We start from the raw sequence: 17,881 nt of genomic DNA on the forward strand, positions 1-17,881 counted from the left end.
CTTCAGATCAGCGGCACTGCTATGGGTACCCGCATGGCCCCACAGTATGCCAACATTTTTATGGCTGAAACCTGTCCTGTTAATGAAGCACAAAAATTGAATTTTAGAATCAATATTTGGAGGCTTTGAATAATGCATTTAAAAGGAGATTTGAGGAATCAGTCAACAGCCTAGCTACAACTAAAACCCCTCCAACGCATTATTAAGGATCTACAACCTATCCTGAAGGATGACCCAACACTCTCACAAATCTTGGGAGACAGGCCAGTCCTTGCCTACAGACAGCCCCGCAACCTGAAGCAAATACTCGCCAACAACCACATACCACACAACAGAACCACTAACCCAGGAACCTATCCTTGCAACAAAGCCCGTTGCCAACTGTGCCCACATATCTATTCAGGGGACACCATCACAGGGCCTAATAACATCAGCCACACTATCAGAGGCTTGTTCACCTGCACATCCACCAAAGTGATATATGCCATCATGTGCCAGCAATGCCCCTCTGCCATGTACATTGGTCAAACTGGACAGTCTCTATGTAAAAGAATAAATGGACACAAATCAGATGTCAAGAATTATAACATTCATAAACCAGTTGGAGAACACTTCAATCTCTCTGGTCACGCAATCACAGAGATGAAGGTCGCTATCTTACAACAAAAAAACTTCAAATCCAGACTCCAGCGAGAAACTGCTGAATTGGAATTCATTTGCAAATTGGATACTATTAATTTAGGCTTAAATAGAGACTGGGAGTGGCTATTTCCCCTTGTTTTTTCCTAATTTCCCCCCCCCCCCAACGTTCAGGTTAAACTTGGATTTAAACTTGGAGAGTGGTCAGTTTGGATGAGCTATTGCCAGCAGGAGAGTGAGTTTGTGTGTGTATGAGGGTAGGGGGGTGAGAAAACCTGGATTTGTGCAGGAAATGGCCCACCTTGATTATCTTACACATTGTGAAGAGAGTGGTCACTTTGGATGGGCTATTACCAGCAGGAGAGTGAGTTTGTGTGGGGGGCGGGGGCAGAGGGTGAGAAAACCTGGATTTGTGCTGGAAATGGCCCAACTTGATGATCGCTTTAGATAAGCTATTACCAGCAGGACAGTGGGGTGGGAGGAGGTATTGTTTCATGGTCTCTGTGTGTATATAATGTCTTCTGCAGTTTCCACGGTATGCATCCAATGAAGTGAGCTGTAGCTCACGAAAGCTCATGCTCAAATAAATTGGTTAGTCTCTAAGGTGCCACAAGTACTCCTTTTCTTTTTTGCGAATACAGACTAACACGGCTGTTACTCTGAAAACTGAATTAGTTGCTAAACATTTTATGGAATTAATACATTTTAAATGTTCATGGGCTTAGAATTTCTCATACGCACACTTAATCCATTCAATAAATGAAATCTAAGTCACCTACAAGCTGCTGCGTGAACTATGATACCCAGGTTTGGGGATCTGTTCCAACTGTGAAAGGTAGAATTGGGTTCTAACCCTAGAAATGAAAGATTTATTGATGGTTGAAAAGGTATGTGTAACTTTTTCCTATTTTCATTTTTAACATAATGCTGCACTGTAAGGTTCCAGACAGAGTCAGAAGTGTCGTAATAAAGGCTTAATGTAAACAGGATCAAGCCCATTATTTTCATCCAGAGAAGCATTCAGACTTTAGGTTGCTTAAACGAACTGACCTCTGAACTGTTTGAAATGTACTCAGCCATTGAGCCCAACATTCAGGATATCCTATGAAGACTTAATGCTTGCTCAGTCAGTTGCTCCAAGATAACAAATATTCTGCTCCGCAATGTAAACATAAAAGTTGGAACAGGTGATGCTGAGGCTCACAATTTTCCAATTGAAAAATGACTAAAGTGTTCATTGGTTTGGAGGAAGGATGAAAATGTGCACAGATTTCTTGCCAAACAGAAAGAATAGTGAAGCATGGTGATTGTCGCTTGGATAGTTTTCAATAATGAAATTCAGTCTCTGTTCCGAGCAACAGATGCTCTCAAAGCCCCTATTATGGATGACCTTTAAGAACAGTATTTGTTGCAAAAAGTCACAGTATAATTGCATATTTTCACAGATTCAGATGCCCCATATAGTGCTTACGTTCTGCAGAATACTTTATGAACTGTTGCTTTTCATTGTTCGTTGAACCTCTGTCCCGATAAGAACTGTGAGAGAATAAATAGGCTACAGCACAAGCATAATCCTGCTATGGAAGTCAAATATAAGAACCAATATTTACCTCATTATCTTTGAAATAATTGGAAATGTTGTGCAAAATATTATGATCAGTTACTCCAATACATATTCATATGGCTGTTTGGGAGGAGGAGGTTGATGTTCAAGCCCAGGACCACAGTGGCAATACCCTGGGCCATATCATCCAGTGGTGAGAGTCCATGGCCGGGGATAGGGGAACCCAGGGCATCCCTTCTCCACTGGATCCAGGACATGCTAAATAGTAGCTCAAAATGTGAGGCCTAGCAGACAGGTTGCCCCTAAGCCTGCTCCCTGGTCAACTTCCTACCCCAGATTCCATTCCTCTTCTGGTGACACTGGTTTGCTGCTGACTTTCCCCAAGGAGTCCTCTATGATGACACTCTGGATGGTCTTCCTCTCTGTTGTGGCTCATCATTGTCGACATCTGCTGTTGAAGGGCCTGTGGTGACTTGGTAGTAGGGCGTGGTCCTGGCCACAGGGGCTTCTCAGCAGGAGCCTACAACACACAACGGCTTTGTCCACCCAAACTGAGCTGAGCTGCTTCTCCCTTTTCAGCTCAGCCTCCACTGTGAGCATGGGCAGGTGGGCATGGCTTTCTGGGGCCAGTGCTGCTCCTTAACCCTTACTTCACCAATGTGGGGCTTGTATACCCCATCACAATGGGTCAAAGTTAAGGGTTTTTTGTTTGACATTCTAAAACTAAAAATTAACTCCTGCTGCCAAGGTAAGCCAATGTGATAGTGTATGAATTAAGGAGAAGTGTGTCTGCTTTTCAGTCCACTGATTTCTTTGGTCAGCTAGTGCTGATAAGTACCAACCCACTTATAAATATAATACAGGAGTATAGTGTAGACAGACCCAACTAAAATGTTTAGGTCATTTAACTGTCCCTTTCTGGACATGGGGATGAGGGGGAAAGATAATATGGAATTGAAACCCAGGTTTAATTTGGCTCCCCCAACTCCATATTATTCTGGACCAAAACCAGTATACCCCTGAAATTTGAAAATTTAAAATGTAGACTTAGATCTAAATTTTACAGTTATAGTGGCTGTAACAAAGGGTCTGATTTTGCCACTCTTACTCATGGTGACATCAAAGAAAATATACAGGAGAATCAAAGATGTAGGAATTTTTTTGGGGGGTGGGAGTAGGGGCAAATTGAGGGGAAAACACAAAGGTCTAGGAAAAGATCAAAAGAAAAAGTTGAAGAAAGATTAAAATTATACATGGTAGCATTAAAAAAAAAAAAGTGGTGGTGGGGGGGAGCGACACCAATTTACACTAGCTGAAGTTCTGGTCCAATATATATCTTCAACTTTTTTACTGTAAGTTTATATATTATGTTTTAGAAGTGTGGCTTGAACTTCCATAATTTTAAGATTGAGTAGTTTTGTACATAAACAAAGTGCTTAAAATCCTACTTTATGTATCTTGTATCCTTCACAAAATTACACAACTGTCATTATGGGTCTAGATAGTGTTTTCTGAGAATTTACAGATAAAGCCATTATCTATTAAAATTAATTTTAAAATGGTTCATTAAACAAATTTAGTACCCTGTGTCAGACCGTTTTTTGTCCTGAATTATTTGAACGGGTCAGTGCAGACTCTTCAAACTTCCCATACTGTTAACTCACTATGGACTTGTGGCAGTGGCTATAGTTGAAGATTTTTTTTTAAATAATTTTTTTAGGATTTTTGTCATTATTCATAACTGAGAGTTTCTCTGTTAGCAGAGCCAGACAAATACTTGTTCTACTTTAGGGAACATCACAAAAAACTGTCCCTCTTTCAAAATGACTGCTATCTTCTATTATTCTCTGTACGAGTGACGCCCGCTTCCCTCAGGGAAGATGATGGCCTCTGCCAGCCTAGTGATGCCACAACGGGAATTGTTTTAAAAATAAAATGTCTTAGAATCAGTGTGAGCTAATCTGGGATTACAAAAATATTATGCAGTAATAATTGTACTGTTATTTCAGGACATCCAGTACAGGGCAGAGTTAAGGTTGTTTAGGTACTTTAACTGTGCATTTCCATATCTTAAGATGTTTGGTTTTCTTTAAAGCTTATTTAACCTTAACTCTGAATTTCCTGGGTTAATAATGCTTGTTTTTTGCAATAATTGAAGTATCCCTGTAATGGACTCTGTCCTTCAGTTATGGATATGTACTCAAACTTAACTCCAATTTAACATAGATTGTATCTGGGAATATCTAGTAATAGTAATTCCATCTGTCCCAATTACTACTACTTATTTTACCCAGCTCTCCCAGGTTTTTTTCCAAGTAATTCACCATATTTTGTGAAAACAGGTTCCATGTTTGCATGGATACAAAATAGCGTTTTCTATATATATTGAACTGTTTTCCCACAAACACATTTTGGCACACATTCCCTGGTTAGGATTTTGACAGATATGCTTTCAGTGCATCTGATTTAAAAACCTTGAAAAGAAGGAGAATCTAGGCAAGTAGGACTTTTAAAGCAAATCAAAATGTGAGGTTTTTTGCCATTGGTTTCAGTGGGGCCAGAATTTTACCCTAAGACTAGCCGATAAACTGGGGTAAAAACAAAAAAATATGTAATGCTTCCGAATCTCTTTATCTTGTTTACAAACTTGAGCCGTTCTCTGCCTTTCTTACAATGAGTACTTGAATACATGGAGTTATGTCAAATTTGAAATTTAGCTTCCATTAATTTAAAGAAATATTAGATGAATTACAGGATTTGTGTAGATAATTAATAATTTAGCAATATTGACGCATCCTCTTCCTAGACCAACTATGGATAACTTTTGTTTAAAGAGTGATAATTTCCTTACAAAGTTATGGGGTGGTTTTTTGATTCAAAGTAGTATAACCTGAGGAATTCTTTGTGAATGTCTGTCTGACTTTAGCAGAGTGCCTGAGTTGATGCTGGTACAAAAAGAGAAATCCTATTTCTGAGGAGAAATGGCAATATAATCAGAATCTAGTTTCCAAGCTGCAAGAGACCAAAAGAAAAAGAGAGCTATCTTTTGCTGGTTTGTTTGTTTGTTTGTTTGAATTAGGTGGCTGAAACCAAAGGCACTGACCTTCCAAAGTGCTGGTGGATGCTCAACCCCAGGCCCTGCCCCTACTCCACCCCTTTCCCCCAAGGCTCCACCCCCACCCCACCTCTTCCCACCCAGTCTTTTCTCCACCTCTTCCCACCTTCGAGCATGCAGGATCCTCGCTCCTCTCCCCCTTCCTCCCAGCCTCCTGCATGTGAACAGCTGTTTCGTGGTGGGCGGGAGGCACTGGGAGGGTGGGGGAGGCACTGATGTTCCTCGGTAATGTGGCACCGCCTAGAGTATCTGGACCCTCCCCCATGCCTTTTGGACCAGATCCAGAGGCATATTAACAATTTTTGGGGAGAACAATTACCACTGGTTGTGCCCTGCTTTGCTATTCCTGCAATTAAATGAAGGAAGCCAGGGGCTTATTGAGTTAATCAGCAGAGTTCAGTAGTTACTGTACTTTGACTCCCCACTCACCTGGAAGTCCCTTGCTTTTTCTCACCTTCATTGTGCTGGAGGGATGAATTTGACTTACAAATTGTTATTGTCGTGTAATTGAATACAGAGTTTAGATTTGCTTCCATTCTATATTGGTCTTTTTAATGCCTGGTGACTGCTGCAGTGTCTAGCCAGGCTAGGCATTTTTCAGCATATGGGTTTTGGCAGAACCATTATGTCAAGGTTCCTCCCCCACTCTGAACTCTAGGGTACAGATGTGGGGACCTGCATGAAAACGTCCTAAGCTTACTTTTACCAGCTTAGGTTAAAACTTCTCCAAGGTACAAATTAATTTTATCCTTTGTCCTTGGAATATCCACTGCCACCACCAAACTCTAACTGGGTTTACTGGGAAACGTAGTTTGGACACGTCTTTTCCCCCAAAATCCTCCCAACCCTTGCACCCCACTTCCTGGGAAAGGTTTGGTAAAAATCCTCACCAATTTGCATAGGTGACCACAGACCCAAACCCTTGGCTCTGAGAATAATGAAAAAGCATTCAGTTTTCTTACAAGAAGACTTTTAATAGAAATAGAAGTAAAGAAATCACCTCTGTAAAATCAGGATGGTAGATACCTTACAGGGTATATAGATTCAAAACATAGAGAATCCCTCTAGGCAAAACTTTAAGTTACAAAAAAGACACACAGACCGAAATAGTCATTCTATCAGCACAATTCTTTTCTCAGCCATTTAAAGAAATCATAATCTAACACATACCTAGCTAGATTACTTACTAAAAGTTCTAAGACTCCATTCCTGTTCTATCCCCAGCAAAAGCAGCGTACCGACAGACACAGACCCTTTGTTTCTCTCCCTCCTCCCAGCTTTTGAAAGTATCTTGTCTCCTCATTGGTCACTTTGGTCAGGTGCCAGCGAGGTCACCCTTAGCCTCTTAACCCTTCACAGGTGAGAGGACCTGTCCTTTGGCCAGGAGGGATTTTAAAGGGGTTTACCCTTCCCTTCATATTTATGACACATTGTTTTTTAACCCACCTTCTTTCCCAGTGAAGCGCTCTTCCCCTCAGGAGCCTGTTTTCTGCCTCTACTCCTGACTGGGTTGACCAAACTGTCGCACCTGATTGTTCCTAGCTGGTCCAGCTGGAAGTCAGCAACACATCTTGCTGTTCAGACCAGAAGCTGATCTGTACCCTTTTTTTTGCAAATTCCAGGTGGAGCTCCTTCAGCGAGTTGCTTAATATTTGCAGAAAGTTTTTTTTTTTTTTGCAGGGATTGTTCTTCTGGGGGGAATTCTGCCTTCCCCTCACTAGTTGTCTCCCCTTCTGTGGACAAGATCCTTGTGCAACGAGACAGACTGTCACCCTAGAAGTGTTTGGTGAATGTTCCTTTTGTAACCATGACCAAGAAGCAGGTCTGTGTTATGTGTGTCAAAGTGCAGCATTATGCCATGCTCTCTGATCCCCCTGATACAGCCTGGAGGATGCCCCTTTTCATAAGTGACTCTGTCCCCAGCTTGAAAGGTATTGTGCAAACCTTCTTTTCCTAAACACTCTGGTGACTTGCAGTGAGGGTCCTGCATAGCATCATACCAACTGATTGTTTAATGCACCATATTACCCTTGAGGTGTCTGTGTAATGCCCATTCTCTTTGGCTTCAGACATAGTGTTTCATTTTTTTCCCTACATTGCCCCCATCTGATTTCTCTCTGTGATTTTGCAAAAGCTCTTCAGAGGTTTGGGGCTGGTTCCTCCAAGCTCCTGTTTGTTCTTGGTATGTGGGATACAGTGCTCGCATTCAGCTGGTTTCCTGCCTGGCTAACATTTTGCAGGGCCAGGCAGAATGAGCCATTTTGGAATCTCACCAGAATAGAATAGTCAGGGTACAGTGGTGTGACATGCTAGGGCCATTCTGCACACCAATTGTGGCATATTACATCTTTTATAAGTTGACATGTAACCGAAAAGTGTCCATGTTGACTTGGTGTGTTGACAATATTTTGAATGACGATGACGATGTTTCATTGATCCATATTTAATGACGATGCTTTATTGATCCATATTTAATGTTTGCTTAAGATGTGTTTTGCATTATTTGATTCATATATTTTTGTGTATGTATTGTAATTTTATAACATCTGAATAGTTTCAGTGTAATTGTATATGAATAAAAGTGATTTTCATGTCTATTCCACTCCCCCCCCCCAAAAAAAAATTACATATGAAGATCAAGTCCTGAAGGTGAAATAGGTGGGAGAATGCCTAGTTTGTGAATCGTGCTTGGGCACACGCATGAGTGAGACTCCGAGTCAGTGGTGTCAGGATTTAAGTGACGATGCACATGCCCAGGGGCAGAAATTTAGGCAGCAAGTGGACTTTACAAAGAACAGTAATCTTTCAAATAAAAAATATATAGTTTAACACCTACTAAAGGTTAATCACGTGCCTAGTCCTAGATTATCTGTCTTTGATTGAGGGTGGCATGATATTTGGGGCCTCCTAACATTCTGGCCCTGCACCTTATCTGTCTGTGCTACTGTAATTTCAGAAAATCACTGAAAGTTGTGATAAGCAGGCACCTGAATCTGGAGCTGACAGATGTTTGTCTCTTACAAGGTGAATCATGTTTCTTAAAATACATTGCAAAGGAATTTTACCCTGGGAGAAAAAAGAAGTGATATTTATAGAGGTCACAATGGAGCATATCTGGCTGAAAGTTAGCATACTTAGTAGCTTTGGCCAAGTCCAACATTTTGCAGTGAATAATATTGTGTAACCATTGTTAATAATTTATTGGAATCACAAGAACTTTAGCTTGTAAACAGGGAAAAATGTACAACAGGAAGCCATCAAAACACATTCATGACCGTCCTAAGGAATTATATACCCTTTATGTTCTTCCTTTCCTCCAAGTCCTCGTTAGAATTTTTTGTTCCTTTCATCATGGACCTGATTCTCTCTGTCTCTGTGTTCCCACCCCACCCCCAACTACCTAAATTAGGACTGATGTGATTGAAGTTAACTGACAAAATTCCTGTGAGAAGAGAAGGAGTAGCATGATCTGATGGGTAGGGCACTAGCTTGTAGTTGGGGTAGTTGGGTACTCTTTCTGGTTGTGCCACTGACTTCTATGACTTTAGACAAGTCACTTTGCCTTTCCTTAGTGTCCCATATGTTGTCATCTTGTCTAGTAAGATTGTAAACTCTTCAGACCTGGAACTGGGTGAAATTTTTCAGCTGAAACTTTTTTCACTGAAAAAATGCAGATTCAAAGCAGCTGAAACACTTCATGCATTTGTGTTTATTCTGCAAAATTATTTCAATAAAAAAATTGTTTTAATATTGTCAAAATAAAACAATTCAATTTTCTGATTTTAAAATATCTTTAACTTGGAAATGAAACAGCACATTTCAGGTTGAACAAAACACTTTTTGTTTAACCTGAAACATCTCAGTTTGCCAGAAATATCGGAGTGAAAAACAATCATGTTGTGTCACACCAAAACAATTTTTCTATATTTTCCACAAAGGTCAGTGACCACAAGATCAGTTATTCGCACAGCTGTATTGATGTAAGGGGACTGTGGTCCCCTTACTAACATTCAGTGGGGGTGTTTTGGTTTGCTAGCTCCCAGTACTACAAGAAAGGGGAAGTGTCAATGAGAAATCCAGGACGCTGAGACTGACAGTCCCCAGGAACAATGGTGAGACGCCAGTGCTCCAGGTCAGCTTGATTGACGGGGCGGGTAGGCTAATCAAGGAGGCCAGGGTGGGCCCCATCCTCCGCGTAAGCTGGAATTGCCTGGGTCAGACAGAGTGGGGCCGAGCTAAGGAGAAAGCACTGAGCTGGGGAGCAGAGCTGTGCCAGATCCAGGGGGACCAGAAAAGCAGCCCAGAGAGAGCAGACCCTGTACTGGGAGCAGAGCTGCAGCCCCAAAGCCAGAGGTGCAGCCCAGAGAGAGCAGACTTGCCCTGGGAGCAGAGCTGCAGCAACCAGAGCCAGAGGGGCCAGAGAAGCAGCCCAGGGAGCTGGAGGCAGAGCAGCAGCAGCAGGCGTGCTGAGACAGAGTGGAGCTGGAGCTGAGACAGAGTAGTGGAGCTGGGGCTGGAGTAGTCCGGAGCCGGGTGTCCGGAGCAACTGGGGAGAGCGAGGGCGACCCTGCGCCGTGGGCCCAGCACAGGGAGGCGCCTCAGCCAAGAGGTTCTGCAGGCCAGGCTTGGAGGGGGATTGTAACCCCGACAGGGCCGGGGCGACGCTGGGAAAAAGAGTCCTGCCACTTAGAGCCTGAGGCCACCACCAGAGCAAGTGTCCAACCTGCAGCATCCCTGCAGTGCAGCCAGGGCCTGAGAAGAAGGCCTGGGACCTACAAGGAACAGACTGTGAACTGCCCCGACGTTTCAGAGACGCTATTTGTGATGTTCTCTGCCACAGAGCGGGGTGATGTGTTTTCTTTTAACCTTTTCCTTTTTTCCTTATTCCCTTTTAAAGTAATTGTTGATTAAATAAATTGTATGTAATGATCAGTGGGTCAGAGAAGTGTCCAGTGCAGGGAGAGTACCTCGGAGTGGGGACCTCGGTGACCACAGCAGGGTTGGGGGTCGAGCCCCCCCCAGAAATCCTGGGCCCATCCTTGTTGGGACTCTGCCAGACAGGAGAGTGGAAGGGGAGTCCTCAAGGGCAGGGAGACCTCTGGGTAAAGGAAGTGGGAGCGAGGACTCGGATCCTTCTGCTAGCCCACTTCACCAGGGTAGTGCAGAAACCAGGAAAGTTCCCCACAATAGCAGGACCATTCCCCCTCTTACATTGAGGAAAAAGGACTGTTTCTTGCCATGGGTTTGTACAGAGGCTATCACTATGGCACCTTTGGGTGCTACCATGATACAAATAATAACTTACATAAAATTCTCTAGAGGAAAGATAGCAGCTCCATTTAGTCTACACTTAGCTTACTTAGTCACTTAGCTTGTTACCATTTGTTGTTTTGGTTGCATCAATATACCAGAGTATGTGGCGCATATTCTGGCATATGAGACTGAAATGACAGAGTTACTAAGTGAATTTATTAAAAGAAACAAGTTAATAGAAAGCGTTTAATGAGAAGAAAAATGTTTTTAAAGTTTTCTTATAAAATAAGAGAAGATGACAGGTGCATAGTGTGCCGCTCTAAGATGAAAGAGATGCAATAAAAGAAAATGAGCTTTCAGTAAAAAAAAAAAAAAATAAATTAAATAAATAAACTTTTGGTCAAGTAATATTATATATTGGAGCCCATTCACATGAACACCTGTGAAACCAATAAAGAATATACATTTTAAGAAACACACCAGCTCAGGGGGTTAAATTTTCCTTAACATGTTTTGCGTCTTCTGTGAAAAATATGAGGCCCACATCATTCTCTCCTGTGGATAAACAGAGGGAGCTAACAGAGGGGAAATATCTCTGAGGGGCCCTTCACAGTGTTCTTCCTATTATGGGAAAGGAGCCACCTCTCCTGCAAAGTAGGGCCATGGGGCCTACCTCCAAAACAGCTATTACTCAAGGATACATGTGTGGCCAGGGTCCTCTGTGTGGCAGCCTATATAGGTCACTAAATATTTACATATACAGGTACAAAAAAGAGAGAGCTGATGATGGGGGAATCCCTTTTGCATAAAATGAATCTAAGCTCTTTGGTGGCTCTTTGACCAGGAATGTTAGCATGGGGAGTGGCTCCAGTTGCAGGGCTGTATGCTTTATTTTCCCCCTATATATCTTCATGTGTCCTTGGAGTGGATGAATACCAGCTGTGACATGTTGTAGCTGAGAATTCTGGTTTTTAGCTCCATTTTCTCCAGTTGCACACTATTTACTGGATATGGTCTTTTGTGTAAAGGTGAGTGCTTCTTTTGTTGTATTCCCAGTGGGGTGTTTTCTAACTTTGTCAGAAAGCATCAACAGAATGTAATATGACTCAACAAATCATAGACTGTCAAAAAAGCTTGAGTTACAGAAACTGATAGATAGTTTCAAAACGCTCTGCTCTTAAACTTCTTTTTTTAATCTTCATTTTACCTTCAGAACTTTTGACATCAGCATTTGCTTGTCTGTAAGCAGTAATTTAGATTGATAGCTAGTCCTCATGCCATATTTCCAACAGGTTGCTTTCCATCTGGTCAGATCCATATAGGATAAGAAGCTAGGACAACTGCTTTCACCCCCATTCCTTAACGAAATCCTATAGATTGATTATCACTTTATAAACTATCCTGCACAATTAATAATCTCTGTTATAGGACAGATAATAGATTTTATATATAGAACGTGTGTATGCATATATATAGAATATAAAAATTTCCATGGAACATATTAGTGGTTTCATACCCCTTAAATTCTATAAGATATTTCCATAGGACTACTCATAGCTTTACTTTTACAAGAAGCTGAAGATATTTTTAGTAAAACAGGCTGATGAAAATCCCAGGAAGGATACTGTGTATGTTTGGTCAATATTAGGTTCTGATGTTGAGCCCCCACAATGGGTTTGTAATGGGAATTCTAGGTTTTCTGGATCAGGTCCATAGAAAATGAACAGTCACATACCTGCTATCATAGGGTCAAGTTCTGAACTGATGTTTGCATCTACAAAAAGCCCAAAGACTGAAGAAACACTGTGAATCCAATGACTTCATGGGAGGCACTGCAGGGAGCCTATACATGGGGCTCAACACCCCACGGCAGTCTCTGGAAGGAACCTGTCAAGGTTCCTCCCCCACTCTGAACTCTAGGGTACAGATGTGGGGACCTGCATGAAAGCCTCCTAAGCTTACTTTTACCAGCTTAGGTTAAAACTTCCCCAAGGTACAAATTAATTTTATCCTTTGTCCTTGGAGTAACCACTGCCACCACCAAACTCTAACTGGGTTTACTGGGAAACGTAGACTTTTAATAGAAATAGAGTAAATAGGAGTAAAGGAATCACCCCTGTAAAATCAGGATGGTAGATACCTTACAGGGTAATTAGATTCAAAACATAGAGAATCCCTCTAGGCAAAACCTTAAGTTACAAAAAAGATACACAGACAGAAATAGTTATTCTATTCAGCACAATTCTTTTCTCAGCCATTTAAAGAAATCATAATCTAACGCATACCTAGCTAGATTACTTACTAAAAGTTCTAAGACTCCATTCCTGTTCTATCCCCGGCAAAGCAGCATACCAACAGAGAGAGACCCTTTGTTTCTCTCCCTCCTCCCAGCTTTTGAAAGTATCTTGTCTCCTCATTGGTCATTTTGGTCAGGTGCCAGCGAGGTTACCTTTAGCTTCTTATTCCTTTACAGGTGAGAGGATTTTTCCTCTGGCCAGGAGAGATTTTAAAGGGGTTTACCCTTCCCTTTATATTTATAACAGAACCGTTATGGTGACCCTCTGCACTGTCACATTGGGAATAGGATATAAGGGAATGTGAGTGCTAGCAAATATTATGCTACAGAACCACAGCCTCACTGTAGTTCTATCAGACTCACTGGGCTCCAGAATATTTTCTTCAGACTGAATTCCCTTTACTCAGGCTTTGCTTTTCAGTATTTCACCCATAGATGTAGTTAACCTTTCCTGACAGCTATATAAAGTTGAACTGAAATGATTTAACCTTCCATGACCTGATTTTAGGGCTCATTGAGTGTTGCAAGAGAAACAATGACACTACTAACATGTAACACTGTCCTTTGCTACTAGTGATGCCACCACCCATAGCAGAATAAACACCCACACTGTGAAATCAGGTCTTGGCAGGTAAACAAAGAAGGAAGTAGTTTTTTAAAAATGTCTGCTGATGTATTTTAAGTCTACACCTCTACTCTATTCCTAGTTTTGGATCTTAAGGTAGGTGTGTGTGTGTTTCAACGCGTTTCAATTCACCTTTAAGCAGTTCACCTTTTTATATAATCAGCTCTGTAGTTAGAAGGTATTTTCTCTCTCTTCATATCCTGATTCAGTGCACCTTGACAAGTTAAACGTGTAAGAGGTGTGACATGCAGACGTTTCTCATTTCTGCATTCAGCACAATAACCAAATGAATAAAAAGAACAATATGCAATATAAAGATTAAGAAACTGCATTTCCATTCAAGCATTTTTCCTTACCATTTAAGGCAATAAATCATTTCAATTAGACATAATTAAACAGTTTGCATTTGAAATGTAAATTAAAAACTGAAATCAGCGTTACCCAGTTTTTTTCTCTGCCCTTGGCTTGGGCAGGATACTCATTTTATATATGATGCACAGATTAAACCATAAAGTGTATTTCTTATGTAATTTTCAATTTAACAGTCTCAGTGTAGATACTTTTATTGTCAACTCCATAGTTACCTGATGTTGTCTATCTTCTGTGAGGATACCTCTGAGCCTTAAATCCCTTACTGCCTTTTACAATTTTCTTTTCTTTTAATCTAAAATTAATTAGTGCACAGGCTTTGTTGCACTCTTTTTATCATTAGATTCAGCATTCGATACATTTTTGTTCTCTGCATATATAGTAGTTCTATGCAGTCTTAATACATTCTCATCCTGTTCTATAAGTGTGCAACAAACATACAGAGTCCTGGCAGATATAGGCCAAACATTTTTTTTAAAGTCTTTTTATATTTCATTATGCAAAAATACAATGATACTAGACTGCACAATAGTGGTATGATTAATTAAGATAGTAAATCTGATATAATTAAACATGTTTTGGATACCTTTTTATTAGCCCTTCTGTTATCAAATAAACCTTTCAGATCCTGTAAAAAGCAAGCCAAACTATTATTCCTTTGGTATGCAGGGGATTTGAGATTTGTGGTGCTGTAACTTCTTCTGATTTTTCCCTCTTTTAGAACATCAGACTGAACAGTGGAGCTCTTGGAATAAACACACTGATTTGGTTGTATTGTCAGTGGGTCACTAATCAGAGAATTCATTGTTTAGACAGTAATCAGGCAATTAAGTCTGACGTTGTCTCCAGTGTCCCTGCAGTAGGGGGCTCTATGCTTTCTAAACTCAAACCGTGACCTTGTTGCTTTTCAGAGGCAGGAGGCTGAAACCAGGATGTATTTTAAGTATAACTTTCTTGATTCTTTCTTTGTTGTGAGCTCAAAACTGGTAACTTTTTTACAATGAGCATTGTGTTTTCTCCTACATGCATTTCTAAATATAATGAATATGTGTTACTACTGTATTTATTTTGACATTTTGAGGTGGGTTTAATGGAAAAGGTATTTTTTTATTATTACTCATTTCCCTCTTATTTATTGAGAATTAATTTTCAGGATTAACTATTTCAGACACTGGAAGTGTTGTTAATTTATAAATCTTCACTTTTTTTTTAAACATTCCCTTTGGGGAATCAGAATTGTCACTTCACAACTACTGTGTCTATATTTCAGAGCCTTTCATATATCTAACCTCAGTATCCCTACAGAAAATAAAGTGAACCTCAGTTTCAATCTCCTTGTGTAGTACTAATATTAGTGATTTTTTTCCATTCTAGAAATGAGGGAGAAGGTTGTTCTGGAAATTAGACACTCAGACTCAGTCCACCCCTACTCAAAAAGAAACACTTAAGCATGTGCTTAAGTTAATTTTGCAGAAGGGGACAATCTAAAGCATATGCTCCAATGCTTTGAGTTGGGATTTCAACCTGTTATTATTCACATAGATGTACATGGCTTTTTATATAGAGATTGACGTTATTGCATTTTGATTCTGATCTCAGTGAGTTAAACAATGAATGACTCCAGTGAAGTCACTGAAATACGAGAAGGTCCACTTTCCCTCCCTGGCCCCATGGAAGTCAATGGGAGTTTTGCCATTGATCTCCGTGTGGCCAGGACTCCACCCTTGAACCATAACATTCAATTTCAAATAGTAGATTTCAGGACTTGATATATCAATATATGACAAAATCTCATAGTGTGTAAGCAATTTGAATGGAAAGGTGAACACCTGCAATAATTAGCTGTTGAGATGTATTTAGACGCATTTCTAAAATCTTGGCCATAGCAGCAAATTCTGACAAAAGTAAAACAAATTCAGCAATACTGTTTTACTTAGCCAATGTTTTTTTTCTTGTCTCACAGCTCTCCATGTTATACATATACAGTGCTGCCTCATTATGTACTGACATAACACTTACATATCTTACTTTTCATCTTAAGAGGTCTATGCATTTACTTACTTAATCTTCATGAAGGAGTCAAGTGTTCCTCAGTATTGTATAGCTGAGGAAATGGAGGCACAGAGCGTAGTGACTTGCCCAAGATAACGGAGAGTCAATGTCGGAGCTGGAATTATGACTCTGTAGTTCCTGGATCTCAGGACAGTTCTCAGACCACCAGGTCACACAGGTCAACCAGTGAAGATATCCGCAAACAATGAAACAGTGATTACATTTTAAAAAGCCAATATTTAGCGGTTAAATTTCTATTAATTCAAACAGGTCTAATACTCAAGATGGAATTTCTGCACATGCAAATTGCCCAATTATTTGATTACTTAACTTTCTGTTAGGAAACTGATCTGTAGTCAGTCTTAAAAAAGGTATGCTTACAGGTATGCTGCAATGGCCACTGTGTTTTCCCAAGTGATCTCAGTGAAGTGTATTTAGATACCTAATTTAGATAACTAGATACCATTAACTTGGGCTTGAATAGAGACTGGGAGTGGCTGGATCATTACACAGATTCGATCTATTTCCCCATGTTAAGTATCCTCACACCTTCTTGTCATCTGTCTGAAATGGGCCATCTTGATTATCACTACAAAAGGTTTTTTTTTTCCTCCTGCTGATAATAGCTCATCTTAATTAATTAGCCTCTTAGAGTTGGTATGGCAACTTCCACCTTTTCATGTTCTCTGTATGTGTGTATATATCTTCTTACTATATGTTCCATTCTATGCATCTGATGAAGTGGGCGGTAGCCCACAAAAGCTTATGCTCAAATAAATGTATTGGTCTCTAAGGTGCCACAAGTACTCCTGTTCTTCTAGTTGTGAGCTGTGGACTGAGAGGGAAGTTTTCAGTTTCTGAGTTGGGAAGATCATTACTATGGACTATGAGGTCAAATAAAAAGCTTACATTTTTTTAAACTGATTTGTTCATGTGTGTCAAGTCATAGAGATGGCTATTTCATAAATAAAGGAAGGCCATGCAATTCCAGGATAATATCTCAGAGCTGTCCCCTCACGTACAATTTTTCTTGGCAATTTGCAGCATCAGCTGAACAGCAGCTTCCCTTAAATTAGTCTAGAAGTTCATCACGTTTCACTTACTGCACACAAAGGGCATCATTCCTTCTGAATCAAAGGCCATATCTACACTGGTCGTTTGGCCTCAGTACAGCCAACAGTGGCCAGCCACCAGTTTAGCAAACTTTAGTGTAGTAAAGGAAAGCTGCTATTTGAACATGTGAAGTTCAATCCTACTTGAAACCTGAGGAATCTATAGTGGTGCAAATCACTGATAGGGTAAATTCTTACATCTGCTACAGGACACTGCAGCAATGCAGTTACACCAGTGCTTGGATATTAAAGACTAGTCAGGGCAAACCCCCAGTATCGGGGAGATCAACCATCAGAAAAGGTGCAGAAGCATGGGTAGCTGGGAGTGTTTTACCAGAAATCTCCCATTCCATCTTTTCGCACTTTGTAAAGTGAGATGATGATGATGCAATTATTTTAAACGCTGGTCTGACCTATGATATCTAGTCTATTTCTACACACATTTCCACTGTGGGGGAAAAAATGTGTCCCAGAATTTTTTGCTTATTTAACGTCCCTTTTGGTCACCTCACCCACAAACGAAAACCATCAGATTGTTGTTGTTTTTCTTGAATGATATGCCAGTGGCCTTTACTGTGTTTCTGTCTCCCTCAGTGAATATCTGGTTCTAGAGATGTAACACATTAGGCGTTATCAACTTCAAACACACTACACCAGAGTAACAGCGGTGTAGTTCAGCTACATGGTATGCTGTCAAAAAGAGGTTGGAGCAAACTCTGGCTTTAAATAAAATGTGACATTATTAATGAGTGGAGTTAGAGTGATAAAATGACCCCTAGCCATCTCTCTCTATGGACCTTCCTGAACACACAGGTGTGTGCAAAAGAAAAACATATTTATCAAGTCAAATTGGATG

Source organism: Lepidochelys kempii, chromosome 11, assembly GCF_965140285.1.
Source record: "Lepidochelys kempii isolate rLepKem1 chromosome 11, rLepKem1.hap1, whole genome shotgun sequence".
In the NCBI taxonomy this organism is placed as follows: Eukaryota; Metazoa; Chordata; order Testudines; family Cheloniidae; genus Lepidochelys; species Lepidochelys kempii.